Source organism: Amblyomma mixtum, chromosome 10 (assembly GCF_055824585.1).
Source record: "Amblyomma mixtum isolate Tamu chromosome 10, ASM5582458v1, whole genome shotgun sequence".
Taxonomy (NCBI): domain Eukaryota; kingdom Metazoa; phylum Arthropoda; class Arachnida; order Ixodida; family Ixodidae; genus Amblyomma; species Amblyomma mixtum.
In genome coordinates, this window is record NC_143021.1 from 46,436,750 (window position 1) to 46,460,020 (window position 23,271).

Below are 23,271 nucleotides of genomic sequence, written 5' to 3' on the forward strand. Positions count from 1 at the left end.
GATATTGTGGGAAGCCCCATGCACATAAGGCATCACCTCAAATTTTCTTCTTTCAGCCCTAGTAGGGTCAGCCACCTTTTCGTCACGGCTCTTAATTCTTTGCAGCAACGACTCTGCCACAGCATTCAAAAGCGGTTTTGGGAAACCGGCCTCTTGCAAACGCTTAACCTGGTTGTCGAAACTTGACTTCATGCTATGGTGGCAACTCTTCTGCAGAGCATTGCGAAAACAGCTCATGGCAATCCCTCTCTTGACGACTTTTGAGTGTGCAGACGAGTACGGTAATAAAGCCTTCTTACTCCTAGGTAAAAAACACCAGCATACATGGCCATCGTCACGAAAAGTTAGTTGAAGTTCTAAAAAACGAATCGACTGGTTAGCGGGCAGTTCAAAGGTAAAAGAAAGGGAGCTTGAGCAAGCTTTAAAATCTTCTAAGACATTTTCTACAACCTCATGCAAGGAGTCAGTCGGTGAAAGATTTAACATTATCAAGAAATCGTCAACATATCTAAAAACTTTGCACACGCGTTTGTCAAGAAAAGAGCCTAAAAGTGTGTTGTCAAACTTTGCTAAAAAAATTTCGCACAAGATAGGAGCTACGCTAGCACCAATACAGATTCCTTTTTTCTGTATGAACAGACCGCCCTTAAAATCTACAAGGGTAGATGAAAGATAAGTAGTTAACAGTTCTAAGAACGCATCGACGGAGATGCCACAAGCATTTTGGAAGGCAACTAGGCCGTTCTGTTCAATCACTTCACGCACTGCAACAAAAAGTTCGTCATGAGGGATGCTGTAAAACAAGTCTTCGATGTCAATAGAAAACCCAGCGTTGGCTCCGGGAATGCCGTCGCTGAGAACTTCAATAAAGCACAGTTGATAGTCCAGTCGTTGTGTGTGCCTCGTCTCTCCTTTGTCCCTGTCTTTTTGGCTGGTTTTTCTTAAGTATAAGTGAGATAGGACGGTAGTTTGACACTTTATTTCGAGGGCCGGATTTATATATCGGAACTACTGAAGCGGCTTTCCAATCGTCCGGAAGGGAACTATCTGCCAGTGATTTTTCAAATATTATTTTCAAGAATGGAGCTATTGAACTTGAGCACCCCCGAAGAAGCGCATTTGGCAAACCATCCGGGCCCGGAGCCTTAGCAGTGCTCAACCTGTCCAGTAGCATCGTGATGCCATTCAAGCTAAAAAAAGGATTTTCTGAGGATGAGGCTGTAATCGTGACGGGCGAGGCTAAACCGCTGGTGGTATTCGCTTTCTGAGGCAAAATATGCATTGAAGCACTTAGCTTTATCTGCAGCATCACTGACATCTGTTCCAGCGTCCAGAAGAGGTGGAATAGATAAGTTATCCTTTTTTTTTCTTTTTATATATTTCCAAAGTTCTTTAGGATTTTGGCTGATTTTAATATGAAATGAATCAAAGAACGTTTTCTTCGCCTGTTTCAGTGCAGATTTTACCTCATTTGTTAGTATCTGCATCCCATGTTTCACTGAATGCCAATACGTCAAAACTATGATTTAAAGAAGATAAAAAAATGTTGACCTCCTCATCCTTATTTTTTAAGCTACGCACGTTTGCGTGATAAAAGGAAAATGTAGACCGGGCTTTTGCGGCCGATTTTAGAACATCAAAAGAAGTAGAATCGTGATAAACACAGTCGCGTGTTACGAATGGCATTTCGTGAACAGTTCGCACCAAGAGTGATACATCAATGCTATCACTCTATTTTACTCAGGTCATTTTCATCTCGGATGCGAATGGCGTTCATGCCTGCAGCCTTTCGCACAAGGACGTGCCCGTTTTTCGGCCACACAAATTCGTAGCCTTTTGCTTTACCTTTTTCACGTGCCAACCACAGTAGCCGCTTATTCATGGGTGTGAGATTATCAAGGAAGCTTATCTCTGGGGCGTCAGTTTGCTGGCGTGATCGACAATTCATCCACGCTTCTTTCAAATGTGTTGAAACAAATCGGACAAGTACCCTAGGTTCGTTCCCTTTTTGTTGCGGAAGACGATGCAGAGCGTCAAGATCCCTGTTCGCCAACTCCGGAAGCTCGAGCTTGCTGGCCAGGCCATTCATTTTGTCGAGCAGGTTGTCATTTGCCTCCACCTTGAAGCCATGAACCTCCATATTCTGCCTTCGACTGTACTGCTGTAGCTCATTGAGTTGTTGCTTAAGTTCTGTGGTGTCTGCTGCATTTCCTTGCTCAAAAGACTCAACTTTCTTCTGCAAAACCGCAACGTCGGAGGCCTGCTTGTCAAGCATACTTATGATGGTATCATACTTGTCGGACATCATTTGTACTTCTTCCTCAATGCCATTGACTTTATCAACTGGCTGTGCAGGGGCGTCAACCTTAGCCACAAGAGGAAGCAATAAAGCGAACTTTTCATTCAACTCAGCAAGCCTCACCTCGACGTTAGATCCTTGCGATTGTTCGGACACATTTCCTTGCCGCTTTTGAGCTGACTCACAGGTTGGGCAATTCCAAGTAGACATGAGCGCTTCGCTTTTGCTTTTGAAATTCCTCCTCGCCGATATACCAGAACATTTTCCGAGGTGGTACGGGTAATCACATGAGACACAAGTTAAAAAACAGCGTCATCAGGTACTGGGTTGTGACAAGCCATACAATTCATCACAAAGCAAAATTCTGAACCGCAGCAGCAGCAGTCGGCGTAAAGACGTTACTAGCTATACAAAAGAAGTGAAACTCCACCAACCTGCGAAGGATAGTAGACCGAGTAGATGGGAGGCCGTGCTGCACAGCTCACAGCCGGAGGTTCAGCTCCGGATGGTGACCTGGGCCACAGAGGTCGCCAAGGCCCATGGGCTCCTGGCCACCTAGCGCGACCGCGAGGGCCCACCTGTTCCTGCAACCCCCTTATCCTTATCACCACCGCCCCGCCGCGGTGGCTCAGTGGTTACGGCGCTCGGCTGCTGACCCGAAAGACGCGGGTTCGATCCCGGCCGCGGCGGCTGAATTGTGGAAGGCAAAATTCTGGTTGGTTTGTTTGGTTTATGGGGTTTAACGTCCCAAAGCGACTAAGGCTATGAGAGACGCCGTAGTGAAGGGCTCCGGAAATTTCGACCACCTGGGGTTCTTTAACGTGCACTGACATCGCAGAGTACACGGGCCTCTAGAATTTCTCCTCCAAAGAAATTCCAGCCGCCGCGGCCGGGATGGAAGGCGAAATTCCAGAGGCCCGTGTGCTGTGCGATGTCATTGCACGTTAAAGAACCCCAGGTGGTCGAAATTTCCGGATCCCTTCACTACGGCGTCTCTCATAGCCTCAGTCGCTTTGGGACGTTAAACCCCAATAAACCAAACCAAACCTTATCCCCACCCTCACCGGCTTCCTTTAAAGTTTTGAAGAACCACGTTGCGCTATAAAAAAGACAGCCACAGGAAAAAGCCAAGGAGACAGAAAGAGCGCAAACTATCAACTGAGTTTATTTGTGTGAAAGTGCCTTATATAGTCAGAATCACAGCAAAAGAACAAGGGGAATGAGAGAGGGGGGAACAGCCAATCAACTCCTGGTCAACAACAGGTGCGCAGAAAATAGTTTTCCTTATTATACAGTTTGACAGAAGTGTCGCTTACACATTTATCACCGTTTTCTTTTATGTGATAGGCCTCCAAAAGCTCCCGCGCTATTTATTTTTACTTCTTCCTAGAATTTTAATCTGTTTAAGCAGAGGCTCGCATCCACTGCAAGCAAGGCAATGAGCAGGCAAGTTTGCTCCTTCTTTATTCCGAATGGATCGGGCATGTTCCCCTGCGCGTTCATTCACGCATCGGCCTGTTTGGCCCACGTAGGCGCCTCCACACTTGAGTGGGATTTCATACACTACTCCAGTGGCACATTTCACATACTTTTCGGCATGTTTTATGTCGCATCCGCTGCCTCTAGCTCCTTGGTTCCCGGTTCTCGCGCACAAGGCTGCGAGTTTCCCTGGGGCAGAAAAAACAACAGGGACGCCATGCCTCTTGGCCACTTTTTTTACGTTGTGCGCCACTTTGTGTATATAAGGCACCACCACGATCTTCTTTTTGGGCAGCGGCTCATCCACACTGCTCCGACTTCTTTTTATCTTCCTGAGAAGATTCTCGGCCACGGCTGATATGACGTCGCAGGGGAAGCCGGCTGAAAGCAACCTTTCAATTTGATTGTTAAAACTTATATGCATTGCATGCGGGCATGACTTGGTAAGAGCGGATTCCAGGCACGAGCTTGCAATTGCTCTTTTGACTACCTTCGAATGCGCGGAATCAAACGGAAGCAACTCTTTCTTTGCTCGTGGGGCATAATGCCAGCAGGCGTGTTGTGAGCGGAGGTTCAGGTTAATATCTAAAAATTGCAACGAGCCACTAGAAGGAAGTTCATGCGTAAAGGTCAAACCTCGCCCATACTGTCTAAAGGCAGTTAAAATCCTACTCACTGAATCAGTGTGGGTCAAGGTTATTTGTTTGGATAAAACAATAAAAAAATCGTCCACATATCTAAAACACTTACATACCCCCATACTAGTAAACTCGTCCTTTAGGGAACGGTCAATAGCGGCTAAAAATATGTTACTAAGAACAGGGGCGATGCAAGAACCGATACAAATTCCTTTTTTCTGAATGTAAAAGTTGTCTTTAAAAGATATGAAGGTGGCTTGCAAAATAAAATTCGAGCAATGACATAAAGCTATCAGCTGATACACCAGCCGAGTTTTGGAAGCCTATTAACCCACTTCTTTCAATGCAATCTCGGACAGCGACAAACAACCCTTGATGCGGCAATGAATAAAACAAATCCTCGACATCTACTGAAAAGGCGTAGCCGATATGGTCATTGGAGTTGAGGAAGGCTACAACATCATTCGAGTTCTTTGTAAAAAAGGGGTCTTCAATTTGTAAAGCATTAAGGTGCTTCAGTAAATACTGGCTTATTAAGAACTGCCATGATCCCTTCTCGCTAACAATTGTTCAAAAAGGCATTGACATCTTGTGCGTTTTTGCAGTGAAGAATACAGACAGCGCTTTTGTTTTACATGCAGTTATTGAGCTTGCGAGCCTGGACAAATCAAGGTCTTTGCACAAAGCAGCAGCTCTGGTCTTGATCCTTGTAGCGCTGGGTTTCACCCGGACGAAATTCTTTGCGATGGCTTGGCCCGCCTTCTCGTTGAAATCTTTATCACGTAGTACGACAAAGCCTCCGTTCTTGTCTGCTTGAAGCAATCGCAGTTCATTTTGCCTAAAAAACGAGACCACCCTTTTGGTTGGGTCTTTGGCACGCCTCGTAGACGCCGTGTTCACCGTTTTGGTCAAAGCTTCAACACCTTCCAACAGGCACCTTTCTTGATCTTCTTGGTCAGCCTGCTTGAAATCCTTCGGTTGATTGCTAGCAAGTCGTGGGCTGGGACTGAAGGCTCAAGACTGTACTTGGGGCCTTTGCTAAGAACACATACAACATCTTCAGGCAATACCACGTCATTCGGGACCACAAGGCTGCTGGTGCCAGCAGTCTTGCTCATAGTTCTGCTGTGAGTCAGAGCCTGCTCAAGACACTGGGCCCACCAAAATTCAGTCATCTGGGCAGCAACTTTTCTGGCAGCACGCAGCTTAATTTCTGCTAGCCAGGCCGGGTCCATCGCAAAGCAAATCGAGCGCAAAAGGTCTTGGAACCTGCGTACTTGGCTCCAAATTTCTGATCTCAAGTATCTGCAAATGCGTTTCCGAATAGCCGTTCGCGGTTTGATGATACCGAACAAGGAACTTACTTCTTCGGGAATGAATCCCTTCCGGAGGCAGAAGGAGATGTACCTGGCTCGACATGTAGCACTTGCGATGAAGTTGACACAGGCGTTGACTTGTAAAGGAGAAGCAGGAACATTCATGAAAGGGCCCACGGTGCTCATCAGGTAGTTTAGAAGAACTTCTTGTTGGGCGAGTTGGTGCATTGCTTTGAAGAACCACGTTGCGCTATAAAAAAGACAGCCACAGGAAAAAGGAATAAGGCACTTTCACACAAATAAACTCAGTTGATAGTTTGCGCTCTTTCTGTCTCCTTGGCTTTTTCCTGTGGCTGTCTTTTTTATAGCGCAACGTTGTTCTTCAAAGCAATGCACCAACTCGCCCAACAAGAAGTTCTTCTAAACTGCCTGATGAGCACCGTGGGCCCTTTCATGAATGTTCCTGCTTCTCCTTTACAAGTCAACGCCTGTGTCAACTTCATCGCAAGTGCTACATGTCGAGCCAGGTACATCTCCTTCTGCCTCCGGAAGGGATTCATTCCCGAAGAAGTAAGTTCCTTGTTCGGTATCATCAAACCGCGAACGGCTATTCGGAAACGCATTTGCAGATACTTGAGATCAGAAATTTGGAGCCAAGTACGCAGGTTCCAAGACCTTTTGCGCTCGATTTGCTTTGCGATGGACCCGGCCTGGCTAGCAGAAATTAAGCTGCGTGCTGCCAGAAAAGTTGCTGCCCAGATGACTGAATTTTGGTGGGCCCAGTGTCTTCAGCAGGCTCTGACTCACAGCAGAACTGTGAGCAAGACTGCTGGCACCAGCAGCCTTGTGGTCCCGAATGACGTGGTATTGCCTGAAGATGTTGTATGTGTTCTTAGCAAAGGCCCCAAGTACAGTCTTGAGCCTTCAGTCCCCGCCCACGACTTGCTAGCAATCAACCGAAGGATTTCAAGCCAGGCTGACCAAGAAGATCAAGAAAGGTGCCTGTTGGAAGGTGTTGAAGCTTTGACCAAAACGGTGAACACGGCGTCTACCAGGCGTGCCAAAGACCCAACCAAAAGGGTGGTCTCGTTTTTTAGGCAAAATGAACTGCGATTGCTTCAAGCAGACAAGAACGGAGGCTTTGTCGTACTACGTGATAAAGATTTCAACGAGAAGGCGGGCCAAGCCATCGCAAAGAATTTCGTCCGGGTGAAACCCATCGCTACAAGGATCAAGACCAGAGCTGCTGCTTTGTGCAAAGACCTTGATCTGTCCAGGCTCGCAAGCTCAATAACTGCATGTAAAACAAAAGGCTGTCTTTATTCTTCACTGCAAAACCGCACAAGATGTCAATGCCTTTTAGAACAATTGTTAGCGAGAAGGGATCATGGCAGTTCTTAATAAGCCAGTATTTACTGAAGCACCTTAATGCTTTACAAATTGAAGACCTCTTTTTTACAAAGAACTCGACTGATGTTGTAGCCTTCCTCAACTCCAATGACCATATCGGCTACGCCTTTTCAGTAGATGTCGAGGATTTGTTTTATTCATTGCCGCATCAAGGGTTGTTTGTAGCTGTCCGAGATTGCATTGAAAGAAGTGGGTTAATAGGCTTCCAAAACTCGGCTGGTGTATCAGCTGATAGCTTCATGTCATTGCTCGAATTTTATTTGCAAGCCACCTTCATATCTTTTAAAGACAACTTTTACATTCAGAAACAAGGAATTTGTATCGGTTCTTGCGTCGCCTCTGTTCTTAGTAACATATTTTTAGCCGCCATTGACCGTTCCCTAAAGGACGAGTTTACTAGTATGGGGGTATGTAAGTGTTTTAGATATGTGGACGATTTTTTGATTGTTTTATCCAAACAAATAACCTTGACCCACACTGATTCAGTGAGTAGGATTTTAACTGCCTTTAGACAGTATGGGCGAGGTTTGACCTTTACGCATGAACTTCCTTCTAGTGGCTCGTTGCAATTTTATATATTAACCTGAACCTCGGCTCGCAACACGCCTCCTGGCATTATACCCCACGAGCAAAGAAAGAGTTGCTTCCGTTTGATTCCGCGCATTCGAAGGTAGTCAAAAGAGCAATTCCAAGCTCGTGCCTGGAATCCGCTCTTACCAAGTCATGCCCGCATGCAATGCATATAAGTTTTAACAATCAAAATGAGAGAGAGAGAGAGATAACTTTTATTTTTCAGCTCAAGTCCGAGCCTTCTTAGTTGCCCGTTTGGTGGGCGCTGTTTATCGGCGGTGGCAGAGTAGGGCCACGTGTCCCTTGGATGCGTCGGATGTGGGCGGCGAGGAGCGGCCAGAGGGTGGGCTGCAGAGAGGTTGGTGGAGCGGTCCATCGGGCCCACGTGAGGTGAAAGGGGGGAGGCAAGGTATGCGAGGAAGGTATGGTGGGAGAGTTAGTTGCGCGGGGGCATAACCAATATGTATGAATGTTGGAGGGATGCTCTCCGCACACGAGACAGGCGGGTTTGCCCGGTTTATGAAGGATATAGTGGGAATACAGTTCGCAGGGAAGGGAGTTAGTCTGTGCCTGTCGAATTAGAGTGGCGTCAGCACGGCAAAGGAAATGGGAGGGTGACGGAAGGGTTCGTCGCATGTGCCGCAAATTGCGAAGGTGTTCGCGGCGGTCCTGTCGGTGTGTAGCGCGGTCTGCCTTGGGATTATAATGGGCTGGCCAGGCAGTCGGAGGGCCCGGTGGTATTTTTTCACGGGCCAGAGCATGAGCAAGCTCATTCTCCGGTATACCTTGATGACCAGGAATCCATTCAAGGCGGACATGGAGCGTAGGGTGGGCTGTTAGGTATTGCAGCAAAGTGTCTAGGATATGGGGAGGGAGTTTTTGAGATTCGAATGAGCGTATGGCAGCCTGAGAGTCTGCACGTATGGTGATGGTGGAGGACAGGTGGTCGTGAAGCGTAATCGCCTCTGCTATGGCCAGAGTTTCTGCGTCGGTTGAGGAGGGCACTCCTGTGTGGAGATGTGTGGAGGTGCTTCGAGGGCCGACTACTGCAGTAACTACTTGGTGCTCGAGGATATGGGCATCGGTATAGTAAGTGTCGTGGCCCAGTACGGGTAAATGGTTCGCCAGTGCTTCACGCCGCCCGGGATTTATCGTTGGAGACATGTGGCGTGGAATGGGTTTTACAGTAAGACGCGGGAGGCTTTTCCACGGGGGAGCAGATGGTTGAAGCGGGGGTAGTTGGGAAATGGTGTGTCCGAAAAGGCTGAGGAGGTCTCTGCCTTGCTCGGAGGTAGAGAGACGGTGTATCTGGGCTCGGTGGTGTGCTGCTGCGCGTTATTCGAGGGAGTTGAAAATGGCGGCGTCTGCGATCAGAGCATTTGCGGCGTAGATGGGAACTCCCATGGCTAATCGAGTGAAGCGACGCAGAGAGGCTTCCAGTTTGCTTACTTGAGAGGATGTGAGGCGTTGATAGGGGTAGGCGTACATGACCCTCGAATAAACGAGTGCTGCTATAACTCGACGGAGTTCGTGTTCTCTGAGTCCATGCTTTTGACGAGATATGCGGGACAGCATGTGGCGAATTTGGTTCAGTTGTTGCAGGAGTTGGCTAAGCCACACGTTGCACTTGCCATCTTGTTGAAAAGTGAAGCCAAGGATCTTGACGTGGCTCCGTCGGGGAATAGGGGTTTGCGCGAGAGAGAGTTGAATGAGTTCGCGGTAGGAAGAAGCGGTTTTTTGAGGAGCGTTAGAAACCACCATGTATTCCGACTTTTCGGCGGAACAACTCATACCTATGCGGCGTGCATGCTCCTGAACGACGTCGAGGCCTTGCTGCAAAGTGGATTCTAGTTCCCCGGCGTTTCCTGTGGTAGACCAGAGAGAGATATCATCCGCATATATAGCGTGGCGTAGGCCAGGAATTTCAGCGAGTTTTCGGGGCAGTTCTTTCTTTGCCAAGTTAAAAAGCATAGGTGAAAGAATGGATCCCTGTGGTGTACCTGCGGTGAGGGGAAAGGGGGCGGAAGGTGTGCCGTCGGGGCCAATGATTCGGAGGGTCCTGTCTGTAAGAAAGTCTTTGATGTAGTTGAACATGCGGACCCCAGGGCGAGTGTCTGCCAGGTTGGTGAGAATTGCGGAGTGGGCGACATTATCAAAAGCCTTTTTGATATCCACGCCGGTCAAAACTCGAAGCTGTGCGCTGCTTGGGAAGGCGTACAAATCCTCATAGATTTGCCGTCCAATGTCTTGTGTGCATACGTGGGCGCGGAATCCGACCATAGTGGGAGCAAGACAGCGATTGGTATGCAGGTGCCATTCGAGGCGGGTAAGGGCCATCTTCTCCATCAGCTTCCCTAGGCAAGAAGTCATGGATATAGGTCGGAGGTTAGTGATGAGCGTAGAGGATTTTCCTGGTTTCGGAATCATAATTACGTGTGCCTCTTTCCATGCAGCGGGAATTTTCCCGGAGCGCCAAACAGTATTAATAATCTGAATAAGTTCGTCTAGTTTTGAATCGGGGAGATTACGGAGTATACCATAGGTAACTTTATCTGGGCCGGGTGCTGTGTTTCGCTTAAGGGAGCGTAGAGCAGCCTGAAGTTCGGCGAATGTAAAGTCGGAATTCATTCCTTGTTCGTCTGCTTCTTCTTCGGTGTAAGGGTATGACGGGGAGCTGGCAGGAGAAGTAGAGGATGGGTAAAATTGATTTCGGATTTGCTCAACCAGCTCTTCTTGTGAGACTGAGAGGGCCAACTGTAGCTTTTGAAGTGTGTTACGAGGTTTACCCTGTCCAAGTAGGGTGCGCATAATGTGCCAGACTTTTGGAGTGTGGAGTCTCTCGACCATGTCATCACAGAGCTGAAGCCAGTTGTTCGTGGCTAGTTGGTCAGCGTATTCTTGGGCTGCTTGCGTTAGTTCAGCAACTTTTCTTTTCAATGCGTGGCTAGATCTACAGTTGCGCCAAGCTTTTATGGCCCGGCGACGTTGTTTCCATAGCCCAAGTAGGTGTGTGTCAATGTATGGATAGTCGGGAGATCGGTGGATATGTTTGGTGTGTTGGGAGACGGTCTCCATAATGGCGCTACACCATTTTTCGGGGTCCTCGAGTGAGACTGATAAGGAGTCGAGGGCCGGCCGAGCCTTTGGCCAGTCTACGAGCATAGTGGGAGGTAGATGTGTTCCGGGTGGTCTGGAGGGTCGCTGGGACGTGAGCGTTATCTGAAGAATACAGTGATCACTCCCCATCGTGTCACCCGTATTACTCCAAGAAGCGCGGAGATCGCTGCGAATCCATGCGAGGTCGGGGTTTGTGTCGGATTGTGCTCCACATCCTAGACGTGTAGGCATGAACGTGTCATTCAGGAGGGTGAGGTGATGAATACTGGCGAAGCGGTCGAGTTTTCGTCCGGAGGCTGAAGTACGGTCGTATCCCCATGCAGGGTGTGGGCAGTTGAAGTCACCAAGAAGGACGAAAGTAGTAGGGACATTAGAGGCAGGAAGGGCCGTATGCAAAGGTGGGATGCTGGTTTTGGAGTCGGAGGGAGTCCAGTAGCAGTTTAAAATCTTGATACGGTGACCCTGATAGGTGGAGTGTGTCAGGACATGCTCTTTCGTCCCGGAGTTGAGGTGGGATGTATCTTCCTGAATGGTGGGTATCGTGCGCCGTATGTATGTAACCGTCAAAGTCGGCGAAGGAGGGGGCGTTTGATGTCCTTTTCTCTTCATGACTATACTTGGCTGAGTAAAATGGTCGTAACCTGGCAGAGAAAAGGCACCGTGCGTTTCCTGCAGTGCGATGACGTCTGGGTTAACGCCAGTAATCTGCATGTGTTGCAAGAGGGCATTTTTCTTGCGACGAAAACCGCGGCAGTTCCACTGCCAAATAATTAGAGGGTTTTGGGGTGGGGATGTGTGTCGCATGATATCACTCATCATGCCGGTCTTCCTCCATTGTGTCGAGGTTAGGCACTAGAGGGGCGCTTGCGCGCTTTCGAGGGGGAGCATTGGAGTCTGCGTCGGGAGAGGGCGGGGCAGAGGACGCGAGGGAGAGGAGATGGTGCTCTAGTTGCTCGACGCGAGCCGTCAGTTGTTGTAAGGCCAATAGGACGGGAGCAAGGGATTGCTGTATGAGAGCAATAGCGTTGTCGGTAGGGAGGGGTGAAAGTGGAGTAGGTGTGGAGGGGCGTGAGTAAAACCGGTTTTGGAAGGACGGGGGAGGGGGTGCGATGGATGTGGGAGATGGACCGCTCACCTGGTGACTTGGTGGAGTCTGTGACTGCATCACGGAAGCTTGCGGTTTAGTAGAGGAGGTGGAGGTGCTGGTTGCCGCACCAGAAGTGGTGGACGGTGGCCGCTTGGCAGAGGGCTTGGTTCGAGATTGACTTCTTTGCGCGGTCTCGTGCCCCGGGCTGTTGCTGCTGCTGCTGCAGGAGAGCTGAAGGGCCTCGTAGCGGTTCGAGGTAGGCAGGGGCGGCCAGATGGTCGCGTCGGCTTTAGGGGGTGGAGGGGCGGCGCGGGCGCGATGGCGTCGTTGGGCGCGGTGCCACTTTAGGACTGCAGCGTCGGCGTCTTTCCTTGCGGGGCATTCAGGATGAGACGGTGTGTGGTCGCCCTTGCAGTTCCAGCAGTGTGGTTCACATTCGTGTGGGATAGTCGTTGGGTCTTGGTCAGGAGGAAACGGTTGGCTGCAAATCGAGCACCGAACAAGGCTAGGCTTGTTAGGACAGACGTCGGCACGGTGTCCTATGGCGTGACAATGCGTGCATTGTTTGCTGTGCGGCTTTTGCGGGTAGACGCGGTACACTCCGCTGTAGAAGACGGCATAGCGTGGTAGACGGGGCCCTTCGACGGTGAGCAGAAGTGTGTTGGTACGTCCGAGACGGCGGGCGCTTAGGAGTCGGGTGCCGTCAACACGAAGGTTAGCGGCAAAGTCGTCTTCGGTAAAGTCCATGGTGATGCCGTGTATAACACCACGGGCGTTAAGGGGGTCGTTAGCTACGTACGAGGTGACTTCGTACTGTATGTTGTTCAGTGAAACTTGCTTGAGTTGGAGCAGCTTGTCCGCAGCGGCTGGGCGGTGGGTATCGATGGCCAGGATGTTTTGCGAGGTGCGGAGTTTGATGTAGGTATTGTCACGTTCAGTCTTGGTTAGGCGGGCGGAATCCATGACGGAACGACAGAGCACAGGGAATAAAGTGTTGCCGAGGTTGAGGTGGTTCGCAAATTTCATGACGATCGTGGCTGCGGTGGCTTGCCGGGGCGCCGCGGGAGCACAGTGCTTGTGATTCAGCGCCTGGGCTGCTGACTGGCTAGGCGAGCTCCCCGCCGTTCCGGCTGCGAGCATGCTGGCGAGCGCGGGGGGCGTTGCCCCGGAGGTGCAGATGTAGGCTTGGCTTAGCGCGCCCGGCGTGGGCGGCCAGCCAGATGCTGATGTGCCAAAAAACGGCGCAGAACGCTTGGAATTTTGGTTACCAGGCGTACAGGCGATGAAGTAGCGCTCCTGTAGAACGGTTGGTGGCGATCCGAGGTCAGGAACCTGGACGTAGACGTGATTTTGCTGGAGCTCGGTGTGCGCACAGCCGATCACGGTGGCGCTGGTCTTGGAACGAGACTCAAAATGAAAGGTTGCTTTCAGCCGGCTTCCCCTGCGACGTCATATCAGCCGTGGCCGAGAATCTTCTCAGGAAGATAAAAAGAAAAAGTCGGAGCAGTGTGGATGAGCCGCTGCCCAAAAAGAAGATCGTGGTGGTGCCTTATATACACAAAGTGGCGCACAACGTAATAAAAGTGGCCAAGAGGCATGGCGTCCCTGTTGTTTTTCTGCCCCAGGGAAACTTGCAGCCTTGTGCGCGAGAACCGGTAACCAAGGAGCTAGAGGCAGCGGATGCGACATAAAACATGCCGAAAAGTATGTGAAATGTGCCACTGGAGTAGTGTATGAAATCCCACTCAAGTGTGGAGGCGCCTACGTGGGCCAAACAGGCCGATGCGTGAATGAACGCGCAGGGGAACATGCCCGATCCATTCGGAATAAAGAAGGAGCAAACTTGCCTGCTCATTGCCTTGCTTGCAGTGGATGCGAGCCTCTGCTTAAACAGATTAAAATTCTAGGAAGAAGTAAAAATAAATAGCGCGGGAGCTTTTGGAGGCCTATCACATAAAAGAAAACGGTGATAAATGTGTAAGCGACACTTCTGTCAAACTCTATAATAAGGAAAACTATTTTCTGCGCACCTGTTGTTGACCAGGAGTTGATTGGCTGTTCCCCCCTCTCTCATTCCCCTTGTTCTTTTGCTGTGATTCTGACTATATAAGGCACTTTCACACAAATAAACTCAGTTGATAGTTTGCGCTCTTTCTCTCTCCTTGGCTTTTTCCTGTGGCTGTCTTTTTTATAGCGCAACGTGGTTCTTCAAAGCAATGCACCAACTCGCCCAACAAGAAGTTCTTCTAAACTTCCTTTTAAGGGTTCCTTAATAAAAGTTTTTTCCTCCTCCTCCTCACTGAGACTGTCTTTCTGGCGTCTACGCGTCACCGCCCAATTCATTGCGCTTGGCATCACGCATTAAGGCGCCGATACTTGTGCGCGCTCTCATTTCAGCGTGCGTCGCCGTTCGTACTTTGAAGGCGGGTTGAACGAGCCATAAGAAAGATGACAAGGCTTAAGTTCTCAGTAGCAGCTTTTACCTGAGATGAAACCGAACTAATTAATATTCAGAGGACGAAATGGAGCGACTCAGGACATGTAACGTGAGGGACACAGGATCACGGAGGAGATATAGAGCAAAATAAATCGTAGCCGGGGGTGGCATAGAGTCTCGTGGGAAGATGGCATGAAAGAGCTTAGTTTTATAATGCAGCCGCTGCACGCGCCGGTCAAGATTGGCTTAAGATAGCTGAAGGAAGTATGCAAGATAATGAAATGCACAGAAAATAAAACAGGATACAAGAGGAGGAAGTACAAAAGTGAGCGCTGGACTTAGAAATGGTGCCTTATTGAAGGATGGTGGACGCAATTAACCAAGTGCCTATCAGGCGCTTGAACACACCCACGTCGAATGTAACCTCAAATACGCCAACCTTCAGGCAGCCAGTTCGTAGAAAAAAAGATTCCGCTTCTTTGGTTTCTAAATTGGCACACCGTTTCGTAGCAGTGCCGATCCTTTGTTCGTAAGCGACAGAAACGGAGCACTGACCCTTGAGTGGTTTCTTTGTAGCCTAGTGAGAAAGGCTTCCAGTATCTCTCTTCTGTCTTAGCTTTTTCCGCTACCTATAATGGAAAACTCATCCCATCGTCAGCAAATTTTGTAGTGTCGTTCCAAAACGTTAAGAACGACGTATCGCCGGGGTACGACCACATAGGAGCTGTGCTGTTAAAATACGTTTCCGTGTTTATATCTCAGGTTCTGGCTTACATTATAGGTCTTGTGTTTAAAACTAAAGTTTTCTCCGATCTCTGATCACTTGACAAATTCTCGAGTGTTTGGAATCTGCAAAAATGATGACATAAAATAAATCTACAATTATAGGCCTATTTCAGTGCTGCCAGTATTATCCAAAGTGTTTGACGGTGCAGTTAACTGTAGATTACGAAACGTTTTCAGCAAACAAATTGTTATACTTTCTTCACAGTACGGGTTTTTAAAGAACAGATCCACCAAAACAAGTACTGCTGAGAGTTGAAGACAAAATTATCGAGAATATTGATTGAGTTGCTAAGGTAAGTATACCTTAGATCTGCTCACCAGCTGTTTAGAAAACCGCTTACAGTAGGTTGGAATGAATGAGCTCTGTTCCGATAAGGTAGCAGTTACCCAAGGTGTTCACCAAGGTTAGATATGAGGATGTTTAGTATTCTTAGTGTGCACTAATGATACATCTCTTATATTAGATTCTCACGGCTTTGTAATGTACGCTGACGGCACGAACCTTTTTTGTAATGCCTTTTCAATGCCTGCCGTAGAAAGTATGACTAATATTTATTTAACTAGACTACATGTATGGTTCCAGTCAAAGAGCCTCACCCTAAACCTGTAGAATACTGCCTGCATTATATTTAGGCCCATCAGTATTGTTAAATGCTATGTAATTATTATTCAATACTGGAGCACAATAAATGAAAGAGTCAGTCATCAATTTCTGGGTGTCTGGTTCCGAGACTCTTTAATGAAACATTCATGTTTGTAATCCTGTATCTGATCTTTGTAAAACAGCTGGTTGTCTTTATATAATAGCCCATGTCACACCAGACTGGTTGAAATTATCTATGTACTATGCATTTTTCTGTTCTAAATGGTCTTGTCTTGTACCATTCTATGGGGCACTACAATTAACAGCAATTATAACAAATTGACCGCTTGACGAAAAAGGCGTTACGAGCAATCTAAGGGTATTACGGTCATCCTCAAACACACTTTTGCTTAAAGGCGATCAAGTGTGTTCTTTCTACTTGTTATATCATATATACAGACCCGACTGTACACCACCATGCCAGACTTTCCTTTATTACAGCACCACCTTCGAACACAAAGAAATCTGGTTCCTAGGACTTGCACCAACTACGGCAAACAGAAAATTAACTATCAAGCATTTGCTGTCCTTAGTAATTTATCGAGTGATCCTGAATTCAGTATTTCTCTGAAACAATTTAATGATATATTCAAAGGCTACGTGATGAGAGGTTACGTGTATAGTCCTTAAACTTTCGTGCTGGGATTTTTTGACACGATCGTAGCATACTTAACATGTACTGCACTTTTTTCTGAGATCGGTATTACTACACTGCAACGCGGTCTAGTATTTTTCATCTATTTCTTTTTGTGCACAGAGGAATCTGATTTTATGTCATGGCTTGTCACTCTGCTGTGGCAATGATTTAAGCGATCTCCGTACCTTTTGCATACAACGCTACTCTTGTGTCAATGCAAATACCACTCCTCTGCAGATATTCATTTCCCTGTGGCAGTGTGCATGTGGGTCACACCGACAGATGGGTGAATGACCGGGAGCTCTAACATAATTCTTTGAAACACGTGTCGGATCCTAATAACTTTCTGCTCCACTGTAGACAATACAGGAAATGCGTCCCGGCTTTCGGAAGATTTATACGGTAGGAAAAAGAAAGATAAACAGAGAAGAAACTCTGATTTGCCGTACTGTAGCAGCACGAAAGACAAAGACCAAACCCACTCGCCGAGCTTTTTGTCCTCCAGAAAAAGAGGCACTGGAAACCTCTCACATTAGGCTGTAACGGAGTGCCAAGTCAGTCGGTGCTCTGTTTCTGTCGCTTGCGAAAAAAAAAATTAGGTTCTAATGTGCATCGCGTATCTGCCAAGCTGTACACTCACCTGTCCCCTGTTTGTGTTACGTCGATGGCTCGAGCGATAGCCATTCTCCTCTGCTTCTTCCCCGAAACCCCCTTTCCACCTTTCGCTATATATTTGCCTGTGCTGCCAGAATAAACGGTTCATTCCACGCCAGCCGTGTCTGCGTCTGCTCGCCTCCGGCTGGGCGCTGGCGGTATAAGATACTAAAACTGTGAGCGCGTATAGTAACTAATGACGAAAATGTTGTCTATAATTTGGGTGCTGAAGCTTGAACGTGTTTAGGTTACGCTCAATGCGTGTGCTTTGGGTGCCTGATACGCATGCGTTGTTTGGTTACCTGGGTCAGCCATGTTTCAATAAAGCTTAAGTTGTTAGTCGAGAGCTGTCCTATGTGACTTAGGAGGGTAGCTGTGTAGGCCAGTTGGTGAGACATGAAGGCGCTAGACACCGCAGCGGACACGGGACAAGAAAGAAGACGACACAGGGCGGTACTTGCAACTAAAATTTTATTTGAAACTTCATGGCTTTATAAAGACAGATGCACGTGTGATCTTACAATCAGGTAAAAAAAGATGAATGAAAAGCAACAGATAGCAAAACCTAACTGACAACAATGCACAGGAAAGATATGCGCGTCACAATGTACAGAAATCAGACTTTAAAACGTTATGCAAAGCTCATCATGCGTGTCACAATCTACATAAATCAGAAGTGTTAAAAACCGTCGACCGCATGTGGAAGCAGAAAAACCACAAGACAAAGGAAGAAAAAGAACGTTAAAAGAAAGCCACCCAACCTGTTACCTGTCAAGGAAACCCAGTTCTTTTTGGAGGATGGAAACCGAAGGCGAACTAACGCATTCATCCGGTTGCGAGCGCAAGATGGCAATGGCCTCCACAATCTCTCTCTCGAGCTGCCCCTTCCTTCTTCCAACAATCTGGGTCTGGCTGAACTGAGGGCAACAACCCTGACACTTGCGGCAATGAACAGGCAGATTCGAACCCCCCGCCTCCCCCAAGGAACGCGCATGTTCTCTCAAGCGATCATTTAAGCACCTACCGGTTTGTCCAATATAAACACGCCCACAACTGAGGGGGATCTTGTAGATTACCCCTGTTGCACATGCGACACGCTTATTTTCTTCCAAATGTTTCTTGCCGCAAGTTCCTCGAATCGAGTCCCCTTTTCCCACTAGATTGCATAATCTAGAGAGCTTACAGGGTGCCGAAAATACAATGTCGATGCCATATTTGCCTGAAATCTTTTTGAGATTATGTGAAACCCTGTGCAGGTAGGGAATGACTTCCACTTTTTTTCTGGCCGGCAGGTTCTTGGGAAGCAACTTTTTTCTTTTTACTGAGCTTATTGGCCACTGTTTCAGCAACCGCAGTTAACAGAAACTGCATCTTCGAAAAACGTAGCGCGAAACACAAGACACAGGTAAGGTGAAGACAGGACACGAGCCTGTCTTCACCTTACCTGTGTCTTGTGTTTCGCGCTACGTTTTTCGAAGATGCAATTGCTCCGACTAGCCCAGTTCAGCTTACTCGTTAACAGAAACCTCGGGTACCCTGCCTTTTCCAGCCGCTCTACTTGAAGGAAAAAACTGGACTTCAACATATGAGTGCATGATTTTAAAACTGCGGATCTAAAACAGGAGGAGGCAATACCCCGCTTTACCACCTTGGAGTGGGAGGAATCAAAAGGCAGCAATGCTTTCTTTGACCTAGGTTGGAAGGCCCAGCACACATGATCACTTCTGTTAAAAGATAACTTTAAATCTAGAAACTGAATGGATCCGTTTTGTGGAAGTTCTAGAGTGAATTTAAGAAATTGTGAACAGTTTGAGAATACACTTAAAATCATGCCAGCTACTTCTGTCAAAGAGTCATGAGAAGAAAGTTTCAAAATAATTAAAAAGTCGTCTACATATCTGATGATCTTTGCTATGAAAGGTTGGGTTAGCTTGAGCTCGAGCACTCGACCTAGACGCGCAAGAAATATTTCACACAGCACTGGCGCGACACTGGAACCTATACAAATTCCTTTTTTCTGCACATACAATTTCTCGCCAAAGGAAACAAAAGTAGAATCAAGATAAAAAGCGAGCAGCTCCATAAAAGAATCAGGCGACACACCACAGGTATTCTGGAATCCAACCACGCCGGTAACGTCAATCAGTTCTCTTACTGCACTGAAAAGTTCATCGTGCGGAATCGAGTAAAACAACTCTTCCACGTCGACGGACAACGCACAGTTGGCACTTGGAACACCAGAATTCAATGCTGCAACCAAGGTGTCAGACCCAGCTATCTTGAAAGGATCATCAGGCTTTAGTTGTCCCAAATGTGTTTTAAGGAACTTGCTTACTTGGGCCTGCCAGCTTCCTCTTTCTGTAACTATAGCCCTGAATGGGCACAGATCTTTATGCGTCTTTGCCGTGAAGAAGATGCTCAGAACGTTCAAATCACATCCCAGCACCTGTTTTGATAGCTTCTGTAGGTTGAGTTTATCTAAAAGAGCCACTGCCCTGCTCTTAACTTTGGAAGGTTTTTGAGATACAGGCTTAAAGTTCTTACTCACGGCACTGATGGCTTTTTCTTGAAATAGGCTCTGCGGAAGTACGGTGAAGCCACCTTCCTTGTCAGCCTGGACAAGAGCGAGGTCATTCTCCCGGAAGTAGCAGGCAACTTCACGCAGAACTTTCGAGCTACCAGACTTCTTGGTGAAATTCTTTCGCAAGCTTTCGACGCTTTCTAAAAGGCAGGATGTCCTCTCCTCAGCCGGAGCCTTGTTGGCCACTCTGTGCACGGACGCTAGAAGGTCATACTTGTCCACCGATGGTTCCAAGCTGTACTTGGGGCCATGCTGTAATACGGCCTCCACTTCTGCAGGAACTTTCGCGTTGCCGAGGAAGGTAACTGGAACAACGCCCACTTCTTTCCCTTTGCCCTTCCTTGGGAGCTGGTGGCGCAAACGGTTCCAAAGGAATTCTGTCGACTGCTGCGTTGTGCGCCGAAAGTCCTGCCATCGCCTCCAACCAGACGAACCAAGACCAAAGCTTTCAAAGCACACATTTCGAAGCCAAGCGTTGAAGAATCCCACTTGCCTCCAGCATTCTGCTTTTAGGATTTTCGAAACCCTTTTCCAATGTCCTACAGATGGTCCAAGCGCCCCGAACATTGACGAAACGTCAAGGGGGCAGGTATTATTTCGCAGGCAATAGGCATAGGCCCTAGCTCTGCACGTCGAAGAAGCGATGATTGAAGAACACAGTGCACACTGATCCTCGGGGGCCAAGGAACACATAAAAGAGCCTACGTCTGGGGACACATAACTTAGGAGGGTAGCTGTGTAGGCCAGTTGGTGAGACATGAAGGCGCTAGACACCGCAGCGGACACGGGACAAGAAAGAAGACGACACAGGGCGGTACTTGCAACTAAAATTTTATTTTAAACTTCATGGCTTTATAAAGACAGATGCACGTGTGATCTTACAATCAGGTAAAAAAGATGAATGAAAAGCAACAGATAGCAAAACCTAACTGACAACAATGCACAGGAAAGATATGCGCGTCACAATGTACAGAAATCAGACTTTAAAACGTTATGCAAAGCTCATCATGCGAGTCACAATCTACATAAATCAGAAGTGTTAAAAAACCGTCGACCGCATGTGGAAGCAGAAAAACCACAAGACAAAGGAAGAAAAAGAACGTTAAAAGAAAGCCACCCAACCTGTTACCTGTCAAGGAAACCCAGTTCTTTTTGGAGGATGGAAACCGAAGGCGAACTAACGCATTCATCCGGTTGCGAGCGCAAGATGGCAATGGCCTCCACAATCTCTCTCTCGAGCTGCCCCTTCCTTCTTCCAACAATCTCGAATGAGATTGTTCTCGGAGAATGACCTCGCTCTTGTCCAGGCTGACAAGGAAGGTGGCTTCACCGTACTTCCGCAGAGCCTATTTCAAGAAAAAGCCATCAGTGCCGTGAGTAAGAACTTTAAGCCTGTATCTCAAAAACCTTCCAAAGTTAAGAGCAGGGCAGTGGCTCTTTTAGATAAACTCAACCTACAGAAGCTATCAAAACAGGTGCTGGGATGTGATTTGAACGTTCTGAGCATCTTCTTCACGGCAAAGACGCATAAAGATCTGTGCCCATTCAGGGCTATAGTTACAGAAAGAGGAAGCTGGCAGGCCCAAGTAAGCAAGTTCCTTAAAACACATTTGGGACAACTAAAGCCTGATGATCCTTTCAAGATAGCTGGGTCTGACACCTTGGTTGCAGCATTGAATTCTGGTGTTCCAAGTGCCAACTGTGCGTTGTCCGTCGACGTGGAAGAGTTGTTTTACTCGATTCCGCACGATGAACTTTTCAGTGCAGTAAGAGAACTGATTGACGTTACCGGCGTGGTTGGATTCCAGAATACCTGTGGTGTGTCACCTGATTCTTTTATGGAGCTGCTCGCTTTTTATCTTGATTCTACTTTTGTTTCCTTTGGCGAGAAATTGTATGTGCAGAAAAAAGGAATTTGTATAGGTTCCAGTGTCGCGCCAGTGCTGTGTGAAATATTTCTTGCGCGTCTAGGTCGAGTGCTCGAGCTCAAGCTAACCCAACCTTTCATAGCAAAGATCATCAGATATGTAGACGACTTTTTAATTATTTTGAAACTTTCTTCTCATGACTCTTTGACAGAAGTAGCTGGCATGATTTTAAGTGTATTCTCAAACTGTTCACAATTTCTTAAATTCACTCTAGAACTTCCACAAAACGGATCCATTCAGTTTCTAGATTTAAAGTTATCTTTTAACAGAAGTGATCATGTGTGCTGGGCCTTCCAACCTAGGTCAAAGAAAGCATTGCTGCCTTTTGATTCCTCCCACTCCAAGGTGGTAAAGCGGGGTATTGCCTCCTCCTGTTTTAGATCCGCAGTTTTAAAATCATGCACTCATATGTTGAAGTCCAGTTTTTTCCTTCAAGTAGAGCGGCTGGAAAAGGCAGGGTACCCGAGGTTTCTGTTAACTGCGGTTGCTGAAACAGTGGCCAATAAGCTCAGTAAAAAGAAAAAAGTTGCTTCCCAAGAACCTGCCGGCCAGAAAAAAAGTGGAAGTCATTCCCTACCTGCACAGGGTTTCACATAATCTCAAAAAGATTTCAGGCAAATATGGCATCGACATTGTATTTTCGGCACCCTGTAAGCTCTCTAGATTATGCAATCTAGTGGGAAAAGGGGACTCGATTCGAGGAACTTGCGGCAAGAAACATTTGGAAGAAAATAAGCGTGTCGCATGTGCAACAGGGGTAATCTACAAGATCCCCCTCAGTTGTGGGCGTGTTTATATTGGACAAACCGGTAGGTGCTTAAATGATCGCTTGAGAGAACATGCGCGTTCCTTGGGGGAGGCGGGGGGTTCGAATCTGCCTGTTCATTGCCGCAAGTGTCAGGGTTGTTGCCCTCAGTTCAGCCAGACCCAGATTGTTGGAAGAAGGAAGGGGCAGCTCGAGAGAGAGATTGTGGAGGCCATTGCCATCTTGCGCTCGCAACCGGATGAATGCGTTAGTTCGCCTTCGGTTTCCATCCTCCAAAAAGAACTGGGTTTCCTTGACAGGTAACAGGTTGGGTGGCTTTCTTTTAACGTTCTTTTTCTTCCTTTGTCTTGTGGTTTTTCTGCTTCCACATGCGGTCGACGGTTTTTAACACTTCTGATTTATGTAGATTGTGACTCGCATGATGAGCTTTGCATAACGTTTTAAAGTCTGATTTCTGTACATTGTGACGCGCATATCTTTCCTGTGGATTGTTGTCAGTTAGGTTTTGCTATCTGTTGCTTTTCATTCATCTTTTTTACCTGATTGTAAGATCACACGTGCATCTGTCTTTATAAAGCCATGAAGTTTCAAATAAAATTTTAGTTGCAAGTACCGCCCTGTGTCGTCTTCTTTCTTGTCCCGTGTCCGCTGCGGTGTCTAGCGCCTTCATGTCCTATGTGCTTCCTCTTCTTGTCTTCTCGTTTTTGTTGCTGGTTTATTTAAGTTTAATCCACACCAACTACCCAGCCTGATTCATAGTGATGGTTCAACAGCGCAAACACACACAGACCAAGAAGGAGACAAGACACACACAGCGCTGAACTTACAACTGATTTTTTTGTTGTAAAAAAATCAGTTGTAAGTTCAGCGCTGTGTGTGTCTTGTCTCCTTCTTGGTCTGTGTGTGTTTGCGCTTCTGAACCA